Consider the following 14,921-nt stretch of genomic DNA (forward strand, 5'->3'; position numbering starts at 1 on the left):
TGTTGGTTAAAAGGCCAAAAATGTTCCACTGTTCAACAAACTTTGCTCTGGTCTCTGAACAGGCTTCATATCTTAGGTTGCCAGGTCCCTCTTCGCCACCAGTGGGAGGTTTTTGAGGAGGAGCCTGAGGAGGGTGGGGTTTGGGGAGGGGATGGACTTCAGTGCCATAAAGTTCAATTGCCAAAGCAGCCACTTTCTCCAGGTGAACTGATCTCTATTGGCTGGAGATCAGTTGTAATAGCAGGAGATCTCTGGTTAGTACCTGGAGGTTGGCAACCCTATTCATATCAAAGGATTGCCAAACTGAATTGCCTAGGGCAGGGGTCTTCAACCTTGTTGAGCCTGTGGACAGTGATGGAATTTTGAGGACAAGGTAGTGGATGCTGCTACAAAATGGGTGCCAAGGGATAGGACCAATCATAAAATGACAGCTACGGGGACAGGTCTAACGTCAACATGTTGTGCGGTTCAGCCAGATGTTAAGAGCTCCAATCCAAGCTTTGTCCTATGATAGAGGTAGTTGTTTCCTAGTAGGTTCTCCCTGAAGATACAAAGGTGATGCCTCCTGGGCTCTTCTGAAGCATCTCTTGCTTTAATGAAGTGGAAGAAACCCATAACTGGCTTTTTGCTTTGGTGGGTCTAGGCAATGTTGTAATGTCATCCTGTGATCCTTGATTTCCTGGGATCAACCATATGAACAGTCCAGGAAGCATTTCCCTCAACGATGTCAACATGAAATCAGTTCTGGTTTGCTATTTAGCCTCTAACCACATCATGTTCATTATGGGATTTGTGATGTTCTGGGATCACTTTAGAAAAGAGAGTGAATCTTTAGTCATGGGGGAAAAAATGTGCAGCAGCAGATAGAGGAACCCTGGCAGCAAAGATATATATTTTTTAAAAGAGGGAATTGCATATTTAAGGGGTTGGGGAAAATATTTTTATCATCTGAATATACTATTTTTGGCTCCCAAATGGAAATGAATGAAAATTAAGTGCAGTCCTACTCATAGATTCGTTTTATCTATATTTGACATGTCACTGAAACATCAATATACATGCCCTTTTGAAATATAAAACTACCCCAAAACTATGATATGCTGAGAAGGAGTTTTCAGGGGGTTAGCTGTGTTAGCCTGCTACAGCCAAAATTGGTCACAACCAACTTATGGCAACCCCTTTGAAGACTAATTTTTGGCAAGCATAAGCTTTTGCGAGCCCAAGCCTTTAAAAAGTTTCTTCCTATTTATTTATTTGATATTATTTATCGTTCTGTTTTACATAGTCTGCGGAAAGCCAAAAGTGTGGGAGACTTCCTGTCCTCCTTAGGCAGGCCATTCCATATGGTAGGGGCCACTACAGTGAACGCAGGTGTGTGGGCAGTTGTGGTCTTGCCCATTTTCACGGTGGTGCCTGTAGAAGGCCCTGCTCAAATGAGCAAAGTTGTCATAGCAGGGCATAGGAGGAGAGGCGGTCCTGCAGTTATGGTGGTTCAAGGCCATGACTGAGCTGTGGTATTCTGCAATAAATGGAGTTTTCAAGTTGATTTCGAGGAGAGGCCTTTATAGGGTGCATTATAGTGATCTAATCTTGGTGTTATTGTGCATGGATCCAGGTGGCCAGATAGACTGAGTCAGTGAAGGGGAAAATCTTAGATGAATTGGTTCTTGTAGGTTATCCAGGCTGTGTAACCGTGGTCTTGGTATTTTCTTTCCTGACGTTTCTCCCGCAGCTGTGGCAGGCATCTTCAGAGGAGTAACAGTCCTTCAGTGTTACTCCTCTGAAGATGCCTGCCACAGCTGCGGGCGAAACGTCAGGAAAGAAAATACCAAGACCACTGTTACACAGCCCGGATAACCTACAAGAACCAATGAACTCTGACCGTGAAAGCCTTCAACAATAAATCTTAGATGAAGTTGGAAGAAAGCTTTTTTTTTGCAGCTGCATTAACTTGCTTTTCCAGTAGCATTGCTGGGTCCCTTGTAACCTGTAGGCCAGTGATGCCGAACCTTTTAGAGACCGAGTGCCCAAACTGCAACCCAAAACCCATTTATTTATCGCAAAGTGCCAACATGGCAATTTAACCCATCAGGGCTAGTAACCCATGGTGGACTTTTCCTCCAGAAATTTGTCCAATCCCCTCTTAAAGGCATCTAGGCTAGATGCCATCACCACATCCTGTGGCAAGGAGTTCCACAGGTTAATTACATGCTGGGTAAGTGGGTGATCCTCTTTTAGTAGGGAATTTCACTGAAAGGTGGGAGGCGCCGCAAAGCCCACGCTGTGGCCCAAGCGCTCTGCTCCCCTCCAGCTATGCCACGCTGTGAGCTATGCTCCCCTCCAACCTAGCTCCTCTCCAACCCCACCACGGGAATCACCTTCGCCACAGACTCAACAGGCTGCCGTCCGCGCTGCACCCTCACGCCACATGTCAGCCGCCCGGCATGTGAGCCGCCCTGCCACATGTGACAGGGGAGGGAGGAAGCGCTCCCATTGGGCTGCTGGACAGAGGGGCGGGTGATGTGAGAAATGCCCTCAGGCGCTCGTGGAGAGGGGGAGGGGAGCAGCCCGTCCCCGCGTCCCCCTGGCTTTCTAGTAACGAACTCAGGTGAACTCTGTGCTGGGGCGATGGCGCACGTGCCCACAGAGAGAGCTCTGAGTGCCCCCTCTGGCACCCGTGCTGTAGGTTCGCCACCACGGCTCTAGGCTCTTAACTGAGTTAGCAAGGGTCAATTGAACCCCATCAAAAGTACATCCCATCTGTCACCAACTGTGCTTTCCCCGTCATAGCTCCCTGAAGTGAGAGGGGTACCATCTCTAGAGGTATTTAGAAAGCTACTCTATTAAGGGGTGTGGGTAGAGTTGCCAACCTCCAGGTGAGGCCTGGAGATCCCCCCAGGCTGACAACTGATCTCCAGACTACAAGAATCAACTCCCCTGGAAAAAAAATGGCTGCTTTGGAGGGTGAACTGTATGGCATTATACCCTGCTGAAGTCCCTCTCCTCCCCAAACCCAGCCCTTCCCAGGTTACACCCCCAAATCTTCAGTCTCAGCCTGCAGTTAGCAACCTTAGGTGCTGGCTGCATGCAGTATTTTTAGGGTTGCCAGGTCTGGCAGGAGGTTTTTTGGGCAGAGCTGAGGTGGGGATTGCATGCATGCAGCTGTACCGATGGGATTACATCACTTCTGGTTTACACCTGGAAGCGCCGCATTGCAGCAGGCCTCTTTACCACTCAACCCCCCAAAACGCTGATTTGAGTGATAAAGCGGCCTGTCGCAATGCAGCGCTTCCGGTGTAAACTGGAAGTGACATAATCGTGTCAGGGCGGTCGCACATGCAATCCTTGCTCCTGAGCCAGCTGATGGATTGACAGGCAATTGGCAACCTGAAGTATTTTATAGTCATGTGGGTTTTATTGTATTTGTATTTTTAATTGACTTTGTAAGCTGCCTTAAGCTAGGGAAGAAAAGCAAGTTATAAATACTGTAATAAAATAAATAAAAATAAGCCTCCTTTGAAGCATGAAAGGTTCAGTTGGTAGATATAGATATGGTCAAGCTACAAGATAATGCCTTCTACATCTGACAAAGTGGGCTGTGCCTCAGGAAAGCTTATGCCACATATGTTAGCCTTTAAGGTGCCACACGACCCTTTGTCACTCAGATCAAAAGGTATCTTTGATATTTTGACATAAGTGCACTCTCACATTTCAGCCTCACTGAATAAATCTGGCTTTCATTAATTAATTAGCTGATAATTAATGAAGATAGAAGCTGACATACCATTTATTGTTGAGAATTCATCATACCCATATTGCTGGGGGAGGGGCGGGGAGACTAGTATGCCATTTACAACAATTATATCTGTCGTAAGACCTAGGAATCCCAAAACAATTAGATCTGTCTTGGGATTCTTAGGTGCATATGTGTGGGGGTGAGACAGTTCTGATTAAAATCCTATCACAATACATTTTTGAAAAACGCACAATGATCCTGTGAAGCAAGTTGGACTGAGAAATGGTGGCTTCTTGAGAGCCATCTGCTGAGCTTCTTAGCTGAATGAGGATTAGGATACCAAACCTTTTATTGTGGCTGGGATCTGCTCAATTAAAGGCAACGTGCAGCCCACCAGGACCTCTCTAAGTGTAGGGGTACCAACACTGGCTTGGGAAATTTCTGGAGATTTTGGGGCAGTGCCTGGGGAAGACATTGTTTGGGGAGAGAGCTTGGGAAGGATGTGATGCCATCAAGTTCACCCTCTGAAGCTCCTCAAGAGGAACTGATCTCTGTAGTCTGGAGGTATTCTTGTCTCCACCCTGAGGCTGGCAACCCTATCAGAAACCCTTTTTTCCTGGTTGCTGCCAACCAGATTTGTTGAGCACTTTGTTGACAGGCTAAAATACATGTCTGATACACTGTGTTGGATTTGGCAAGTTCCAGGTTGAGTAGACCTATTCTAGCCACTGTATGGTACGTATATTGATAGGTAGTTAAGGTTATTTCAGGCTGTAATCCTAAGCATAGCACACTTACTAGGGACTCGGTCCCATTGAACTCAGTGGACTATATTTAGGTTTGTGCTGCCAGAATCAAGCAAAAGCTCTTATAGCTTCTGTGATGTCTGAGGTTGGCTAAGTGTTTTGTGCTGTCTGGCTAATCTCCAAACAAAATAGCCGCAACTGCCCTGTTGCTTCAGTGGGATGGTGATAATTCATCCACATCTGAAAAAAAATACTCCTAGTAAAGATGATTGAGAGTAAAAGGAGGAGTTGTTGTTAGATCTTTTCACCTTTTCCAACAGTGATCAGTTTCCATCAGTTCCATTAATAAAACACTCTACAGAAAATGTCTTTTTAAAAAGTTGAATCGTAGTAACTGAACAGAAAAATCAAAGCTTGCTGCATCTAAGGAGAGATGTAACTCTTTGAATGTACAAAGTCCATCCGCTTATACTAACCAGACTCCCGCTCTGCCACCACAACCAGCTCCACCAGCCAGTGCTTTCAGCCAAAATGCTGACAACAACATTGCTTTATAAGGAAGCTGCTTCCGCTGCTCAAAGAAATAATTGTTCATAAGTGTACAGTAATTGGTGCAATAGAATGGACACACCTCTGGGTGCCGAGTTTTTTTCCTTTCAGTGATAATGCTACTGCTAGCTCCAGTCCTTCATGTGTGTGCAAAGTGCCGTCAAGTCGCAACAGACATATGACACCCCAGCAAGGGGCTTTCATGGCAAATGAGAAGTGGAGGTGGTTTGCCATTGCCTTCCTCTGCAGAGTCTTCCTTCATGGTCTCCCTTCCATAGGGAGCTGCACCCTAATATTTGAAATTTGAGAATGATTCTGTGGCCCTTCTGTATCTTGGGCTGTGTACATACATACATACCATGAAAACAGGAATCAGAGCAGATGTTCCCTGGGCCCTGCTGGGTGACTTGCTTTCCTCCTGCTTCCACAATGCAAATGTCACATGTCCTTATCAGTAATTCAAATATAATTATCGTGCTGTCTTTCATCCTCCTTTCCCTTGCTTCAAGTCCACCTTCTCCCTCTGTTTCAATGGACACTGGTAGTTATCACATCAGGGCACCAGGGGTGACAATTATACTTATCCTTCTCTTGCTGTAATGTAGTAATAGGAAAGTTTTATCACTATAATCATATTTAAATGCCAATATGTCTGTGGAAGTGGCTTTTTCCAGTAAAAAGCAGTACAGATTTTGGCAGCCACTTTCCAAGCATGCTCAGCATCCCAAATATCATCAAAGTGTTCCAGATTGCCAAATAGGATCTTAGTTGGGTTTAGGATAGTTTATCCTAAAATACCTGTCTTTCTAGTATTTTTTCAATAATTAGATATCCATGAAAATAGGAAGTCTTTTTGTCTTTCTTCATAACAAGCATACTTAGAACGGCTGTATTAGTAGAACATCTCAAATTAGAGTTGCCAAGCTCCCGGTGGTGCCTGGAGATTTCCTGGACTTACAACTGATCTTGCGATGACAGAGATCAGTTCCCCTAGAGAAAATTGCTGATATGAAGGCTGTGATGTGAAAATGGCTGTGATGGAGGCTGGGGAGAGACCCAGTGTGGTCTCTCCCCAGGCTCCACCCCCAAATCTCCAGGAATTTCTCAACCTGGAGTTGGCAACCCTGTCTCCAGTACAAACAGCAGCACAACTCTTTGTGTTGCATTGAAAGTGTTTGCCCTAAATCCATTGCAGTCAACTCTGCTTAGGATGGCACAGCGAGGAAATGTGTGGAATACAGTGACACAGGCTTTAATTGTATTGAGTGTGAGCAGAGTGGCTGTTGTGGAAATAAATTTTCCCACTTCTCCCTCTGGCTGCAGCCTGCAGTCGCTCCTAAAACTGTTCCCCTGGGGTTGTTTTTTCCTCTCCAAGTGCCATAATTTCTGAGGACTGCTCATACCGAGTGTCATAATTGAAAACAGCAATACAATGGTGTGTGGAAATAACAAATTCTTTTCTGCTCTCTTCTGCTAAGAAAGAATTTAATTCTGTTTATCATTTCTCAAATAGTATATGCATTGGTTTTGATCTGATGACTCTTTCCCACCAAACTAGGAGCCTTGCTCCAGTCAGGGCCATCTTAACACATGGGCATGCTGGGCAGTTGACCCTGGGGGTGATCCTGGATGCCTCCTTTTCAATGGAGGCACAGGTCACAAATGTAGCCAGACTGGCATTTTTCCATCTTCACCAGGCTAGGCAACTGGTGCCCTTCCTGTCTTGCCCTAACCTAGCCACAGTGATCAATGCAACAGTCACCTCCAGATTAGACTACTGTAACTCGCTCTATGCAGGGCTTCCCTTGAGGCTGCTCTGGAAACTTCAGCTGGCCCAGAATGCAGCGGCGAGAATCCTTATGGGCACCCCGTGGAGAGCACATATACAACTGGTGCTTCGCTAGCTGCATTGGCTCCAGGTTGAGTGCCGGATCAGGTTCAAGGTTCTGATATTGACCTTTAAAGCCCTAAACAGTCTGGGACCATCATACCTGCGGGACCGCCTCTCCCAGTACACCCCCAAAGAGTGTTACGTTCAGCTGGCAATAATCTGCTGCTAGTCCCTTCAAAGTATCTGGCTGTCCTCACCCAGAGCAAGAGCCTTTTTGGCTCTGTCCCCAACCTGGTGGAACTCTCTTTCAAGTGAGACCCAGGCCCTGTGGGACTTTGTGCAACTCCGCAGGGCCTGTAAGACTTAGATGTTTTGCCAGGCCTATGGTTGAGGACAGCAACAATTTCTGTCTTAGCTGGCCTCCCTATCTCTTACCTTTACTGACCCATCTTTTCTACTCCCTATTCCTTCCCTTGCCTAGAGTACCCTGCTTGTTCCTTTTCTTCCCTTTTCTTCCTCTTTGACTGGTTCCCCGTTACTGTCATAAGGTTTTAAGGGCGCCATTGATATTTTATCAGAAATTGAGGGTCTTATTTATAAATGCCATGATTTTAATATTGTTGGAACTTGATTTAGGAAGGGCAGGATAGAAATCAAATGGATAAACAAATAAATAAGGGTCTGGTGCTGTGTGGTGGTGGATTAATGCTTGTCCAAGATGAGAACCAGCCACCAGGATGAGGCTCCTGCAATCTCTGCAGTGGAAGAGGTGTGATGACAATACCAGGTGAGGCAATGGGACAGCAGGGCGATTTGGGTAGGATGATTGAATTCCCTATGTGGCAGACCAGTTAGAGGCCAGTTCGACAAAGGTTGAGAAGTGGCTTGATCATCTTCCCTAGGCCAGTGAAGAAGTTAGTATTATGAGGTGGCTCTGGGATTTGTAGTTAGTGTCTGACAGACTTGAGTAGTAGGTTACAGCCATGATTGTGAGGGAACTCTGGAGGCTTTCCCAAAGGCCATGGATTAAAGTGTTGTTTGGAGAATTCAGGCTGGTGGGCTACTCCAGTCTGAGAGCACTGAAGGAATTCCTTCCCATCTCAGGGCCCCCCGTTTTGATATCACACTGTATATTTCAGCCAGGATCTTAGAGTGCAAATAGGTACAGGAGGCCTTTGGGGGGGTTGCAGCCGTGTAGGTAACCATTTTATGATGTGGATCATGTGGAACTGTACTCAAAGCACAGTATTTAACCATAGATAATATCTAATTCTCAGCAACCAATTTAGGAAATATGCCCTTTTTATTAACCTCTCCCTTATACTGAGTTCTAAATCTTTTTCTGTCTTGCAGTGTGTGCAAAAGAGGGGATGGGTTTAATTTCCAGGCTTCTTTTCATATGTCGTTCACATTTAGGTTACAACCTGAAGGTATGTCTGGAAAATGGATAAATACACCTGGGGCTTACAGAAGGTAAAAGGAAGGAGATTTGTAGTGAAGCTCCCCTCTAGCGCAACATTCTCTGTGGAAGGTGGTGATCTGACTTGTGTATCCTCCAGGCCTGAAGACTTTTATGTTGTCTACCTGGCAGATACTCTCCTTTCCCAAGTGAGTGCATGCCAAGGTTTCAGCCTCCTTTTCCTCCTCCTCCTTGAATCTTTCAGCTCTTTCTGCTTAACATTATACATTGGGCTTTACATTTCTCTCTAGTTCTTGTCCCATTCCCTCAGTTCTCTGCAGCTTGTCCTGGCAAAGCTGTGATGGAAAAGTGTTCAGTGATCTATTTGGAGGATGAATTTTTTTTGGGGGGGGGGAGTATCTTCTATAAAAGTGCAAAATGGCAAAAGTTGAAGCAACCCCCCTCCCCCCCGGTCTACTCATTTTGTTCAATGTGACCACAAATTATTTCCTGGAGAGAATATTTGTTGTGTTAAGGAACCAAGCTTGAACAGGAATCTGAGGGAGAGGACATAAGACATGTACACTTAATTCAAATAAGCCTACACTGTTTCTGGATTTCTTTTTAGAAATCTCAAAGGATAAGCAGCTGTTGGTGGCTGTGAGAAGCAATATTTGAACAAACAGAAAGGAGATGGATTTGCCAGTAGCAGCATTCTGGGGGAGAAGTTGGTAGTTGTAGGGATAATAGTCTTAAATCTCCTCAGGTTTACCCAGCAATAAAAACTGCAAAGGAGAAAAAACACAAGCCCCTAATGACTATCATCTAGGATGGCAATCCTGAGTACAACTAGTCAACTGGGGCTCAGTGGTAGATAACTATAGGCAGGATTACAGCCTTCACACTCAACTCCTAAACACATTTGTAAAGCTCTGAAGTTTTCATGGGATTTTTTTTTCATATGAAGACTGGCTTTCAACAGCAATCCTGCACACATTTAGGTGGCAGCAATAATTGATTTCAATATTGTTTAAAAAGCCTAACTGTGCGTGGGTTGTAGTCCTAGACCATGCTGATAAAGAAAACAAGCTACTTTTTACAGTGTATCACACCGCTACCCTTTCTTTCTTTAAGATGACCAGGGAGGTTGACATATGGTCCCAGTGGGGGTCTCCTATCCAGACCTGCTTAGCTTTGCTCAGTCATGTACCTTCAGACAGTTTCAGAAGATACTGCAGAAATAACTCCTCCCTTCATTCAAATATTGTAATTCTCTTTAGCCCTATCACACTATAGATAAAGTTTGATGCCAAGACATTTTAGGTGACATGCCTTTTTTTTTTTTTTTACAAAATAAAATTAGAATCATAAAAAGTCTGTTGCTCTCCAGAGGCCCCTAACAGCCAAACTGCAGCATTCACAAGTGATACAGAGAAGAAGAAAAGGTCCATTTTGCTTTCATCCTCTTGTGATGCTGTCTTCTAAAAAACAAAAATCTGAAAGATGTCTGAGAATAAAAACAGGAAGAGATCTTTGGGGAGTCATAACTGCAATGAGATTTGTGATATAAGGGCAGACCTTCAGGTTTAGCTTAACTGAGCTTTCTTCGATTGTCTCTGGGCTTGATCCATCCAGGGATCTATCGATACGTTTAATCTGCCTTTTTCTCAAGGAGCTCAGGGTGGCTCATTTGGTTCTCTCTTCCCCTTTTGTCCTCACAACTCTATGAAGAAGGTCAGGTTGAGAAAAGAGGGAGTGGCCCTAGGCTACCCAATAAGCTTCACAGTGGCATGGGGATCTGATCTCTCATCTCACAGTTCCTGGAGAGTTAATCCCACAGAATGTTACCAGAATAATTTGCTTCCTGTAGTTCTTCCTGTATCAAAGTCTGGACTGGCACATTAGAAAAGCAGAAATGTAAAGAAGCTGTCTCAGGCCGCAACCGTCCCATGTTCAAAGGCCACAAGCTCTTTCCCCCAGCTGTTCTATATCTTAATAAACCATTTTAACCTGCCCACCTTGAAGAACCACAGCCAGCCCACAAACAGATCATCCATGCTGGTTTGAATCTTTCTGGGTCTGTCTATCAAATCACAAATCCATTATGAAGATTGAGTTTCCTAGTCCAACAGAAGTAGGCATTATAGACCTGGTTCACTTCTGGTACTCAAATAACCGGGACATTCACATGGACCAGTTCTATCTCTGTTTTAAACAAATTGCTGACCTCCTGCCTGAAAGCCATTATGCAGAGTTCTTTTAGAAAAAAGGGCTGTGAATTGTAAGACTCTAGAAGCACTTTAGCAGTTCATAGCTCTTTTATTTATTTCTTTAAAGATGGCTTTCAGAAATGAGAGCAACAAATGTCTCCCTGAGCTGCAACATCAGAACTGTCCTTAAATGCAGTTCTAAGCAGTTAAATTGTAGGAAACAATGAATTGACAACTGTCGATAAAAGCATTTAATCAGATACCAACCATTTATTGAGATATACACTCAGGGTGAGGGGATGCTGAGTCAGTCCTTTTTGAGCTTGGTACCAACAAGATTATTATGTTGATTATTAGACTTGATGATTCAGCACTGTGAGGTATCATTATGTTCAGCATGGAATAACTATTGCATAAGTTCATGCTCTACAGAGTATATGAGAATAGGCAGACAGAAAACAGTCTGTGATGATTCCCCACTTCCTTTTTCACTTAGCTGAGTGGCTTCTCTGTTTCTCTCTGCCCCCCATGTTAAAATGTATATAGAGTATTCTTCTGACCCAGCCTATGAAGCTGAGGAACTGAAAGATAGGGTAATGCAGGCTTGAAAAAAATGCAGCAGAATCCGATTGTAGCCAACAATCCCAATCCCGAAAAAGCTACAATGTACAGAAAGAAAAAACCCCACAACTCCTTCAGCTGGGATTTCACTGCGGGAGTGTGCCTGGGTTCTGCAGGGCTTCTGCACATCATGATGGGTTCTTCTGAACTTGCAACCCCCCCTTCAGTTTGTTCTGTAGAGATTCTCCCATTTGATATAGGTTCTGCTGGGCTTTATCCTGGGTTCTGCAGGGCTTCTGCACATTGCAGCAGTTTTTGCTGGACTTGCAAAACTCTCTCCCCACCACCCTTGTGCTTAAGATTGTTGTTCTGGGTTTCTATAGAGTGGCCTTGGTTGTGAAAAGGAAAAAAACCCAACCCCTCCCCAAATGCTGGAGTTCTGTGGTTTGACAATTGTTCTGTTGGGCTTGCACTGTCAGAGTATGCCTGGATTGTGCTGGGCATCTGTACATTGCATTTGGTTCTGCTGGGCTTGCAGAAGTGCCCTCCACTTGATTTTTTGTGCTGTGATTCTCTGGTATACCATTGGTTCTGTTATGCTTTGTCACATTGGCTAGATTCCTGAGTTCTACTAGAGGTTCTGTTGGGCTTGTGTTGGTTCTTGGGGTGGGAGGCATTGACCTGTGCTCACAGGGATGTCTCTTTGCTTTTTCCCTGGAGGAGACAAGCCAGTTTTTCTCCCATTGCTAAGAATGGAGAATGGATGAGGGCACCTTCTTTGGGGGCCCATAAATTTGGGGGTTCTTTTTAGAAGAGGCACCAGCAGCTATGCTGCAAATTTGATGCCTCTACCTTAAAAAACAGCCCCCAGACCCCTGGAAAGATTCCCCATAGGCTATAATGGAGCAGAATATATTTGGATTCCCCCCCCCCAAAAAAAAAGAAAAACAACCCATAAAGGTATGGGGATTCAGGAATAGTTGGGAATACCAACTTTTTTCAGCTCCATAATTCATTAACCAAAAAAATGCTGTGGTTTTTTGGTGCCCATCTCTATTGAAAAACCCTTTTTTCGTATATGTCTGAAAATGGCATGCAAGAGGCTGATATTCATTCACCATACACATACTGTTTTATTTCACTCATATGGGGAAATAGTCAAGTCAGACTATTAGGGAAGTTTCAGTTTTAAACTTGGCAGGTGAAAAGGCAACAGGAATGAGGGAAACTTCTTATAACTATATAGATATATAGTTTGTCACAAAAATGTAGCTGTTTTGTTCTATGGACAAGTGTTTGTAACTGTTGAGAGAGATCACTTGGCTGTCACTCTTTAGTTAAACCGGCATAAGCTTATTTGACACAAAATCTCTAAAGTCTGAAGAGGCAGGAATATACACACAAGTTCCAATTTTCCTTCTTTAACACTTGATAGGGATGCCCCCCTTTTCCTAGGAGCTATTTTCCTTAGGGAAGGACTACCAGTTTCACTTCCCTATTTCAGGATCTTCCTTGATCCTACACTCATCTCCTTCCCCACTCTCCCGACCTTCCTTCCTAACTGCCACTCTCCCAGGTCAACAATAGAATTCTTTTTGAACCCGCTGTCAGTCACACAGCCCTTGTATCTTAATCTCTCCGATTGAGGAATAGCAGATGTGGAACGATAGTATTATTTTTTTCCTTTTTTTTTTGTAGAATGGAAGAAGATTGCTATTAAAGGTTAGTTCACCCTGATTAACTGGGTGGGAACTGCTGAGTTAAAGACCCTTGGAAAGTTCTGTACATGGTTGAGACTGGTAAGCCTAAGGAACATGTCATATCTGCAGTCCAAGTACCTGCCTGCTTGAAGTGCAGTTCTGTACAGAGTGGCAGCTTTTTAAATCCATTGATTTAGAAAGGTGTAACATTGTTCAGGATTGCACTGTATGAAAGCAAAGAAGTTGAGAATGCAAAGACCGTAGCATTTAATCACAAGGGCAGGGTAGTCTTGATTTTTATATAAATGTCTGTCATGTAGGGCTGTTGGGAAAAAAATTCGGTAAAATTAGGATTTGACAAAATTCAGCCCGTTTTTATTCGGGAAATGCCAAAGTCCGAACTCTTCCTATTCGGATCCGTGGAATTCGGCATGAAATTCGGTGTTCCCGAATAAATTCGGCCGAATAAAGCCATTTAAAGCACATTTGCGGCTTTCCGTGGCTCCGGGGGGCATTTTTGGAGGTAGAGGTTCCAAACTTTCAGGGTAGCTTGGAGGGACCCTACTTGCAAGAACCCCCAAGTTTGGTAAATATTGGGTCAGGGGGTCCCGAGTTATGGGGTCTGGAAGGGGTCCCCCCATCCACCCATTGGAATGAATGGGAGCAGGCAATCCTTATTGTGCATCTAGAGAGCAGCAAATCCAAGGCAAAACCTCCCATTGTTTCTCGTTGGCTATTTTTGCATGGGAGGTTTTGCTTTGGATTTTTCGCTTTCTAGATGCACATTTCCCCCAGACAAATTCTCAAAACTCTGCAGGGGGGCTTATTGTTGAGATTTGAGAATTTGGATGGGGAAAATGTGCATCTAGAGAGTGGCAAATCCAAGGCAAAACCTCCCATTGTTGCAGACTGATAAAAGACGTTGTTGTTTACAATTCACTCTGCTTTACCTTGGGAGCAAAGCCCCACCGTGGCTCTTACTTCCGAGTAAGCAGGCTGGAGGATGAGGACTGCCAGCTCTTTCCTCTACATTTCACTTCCTCCTGTCACTGCTTCTTCAGCCCCGGGGGCACCCAAAAACAGTGAAGACCAGGGGGAGGAGTTGAGGTCGGAGACAACGTGGCTGAGCTGTCACTGTCAGGGGAAAGGAGAAATCCTGAGCAGGGACACCCGCGGGGGGGCGGGGAGGGGGGAAATAAGCAGGATGCTGCATTGTACGGCACATGACACCACTGGCGCATACACACATGCACACCCGCTACACACCATTCCCTCCCCCCTATCGCGCAAAAGAAGGCAAAAGCTCGGATTCTACAAACATAGCCCACAGAGACAATCAATCCCCCCAAGTAGAACATCCGCCCCTCAACAAGAAGACACAAATTCCAAACGAAAGAGAACAACTGGGCAGCCAGAGAGAGAGACTCACCGACCCACACTGACCACCAGGCAAAGGTGGCAATCAGTGAAAACAGCAAAAAAAAAAAAAAAAAATGGCCCAGAGGCAATCAACCCCCCCAGCAGAACAGCCCCCCCTTTGGCTCCCCCCCAACAGGGTCTCCCCCCCCATACAGACACACAGGAAAAAAGTTATAGAGAAAAACCCCAAAATGGGTCAAACTGTGAATGTCTTCTTTTCCAGCAGAAGCTGGGGTCAGGAGGAGTAATCCAATCTGATTCCAGCAAGCAGCAGCAGGTCAGCTCAGCTCAGGATCTCTCACGATCAGCACAGGATCAGCACAGGATCAGCACAGGAGCAGCCTTTTTTGACTTTGGTTCTATCCGAACTAGAAACCACAGAATCGGGGGAAATTCGGCTGTTTTTCAGTTCGGATGGAACCGAATCGACAGCCCTGCTGTCATGTTTTGATTGTAAGTCATCTTGAGCCCTATGGATGGGTAGAAATTTAAATAAGCAAATAAGTTTGCTCCAAAAACTATTCTGAGCAATCCTGTACAGTGTATGAAGAGGCAACTTGGCAGGGAGAGGAAATTGCTTCTGATGGTGGAGTTGACATTTGAGACAGGTTAACTGACAGAGATGCTGCTTAGCGCAGAGTTAGAAGGTACAGATTTCATCAGCAGTGCCGCTTGTGTGGTGCTTCGACAAGCCTTTCTTAAAAAATAATGTTTTTTTAAAAAAGCAAGAATGACATAGAGATTATTTTGAGTGCTGGAGGGAAAAAAGG

This window comes from Euleptes europaea, chromosome 3, assembly GCF_029931775.1.
Source record: "Euleptes europaea isolate rEulEur1 chromosome 3, rEulEur1.hap1, whole genome shotgun sequence".
Classification (NCBI taxonomy): domain Eukaryota; kingdom Metazoa; phylum Chordata; class Lepidosauria; order Squamata; family Sphaerodactylidae; genus Euleptes; species Euleptes europaea.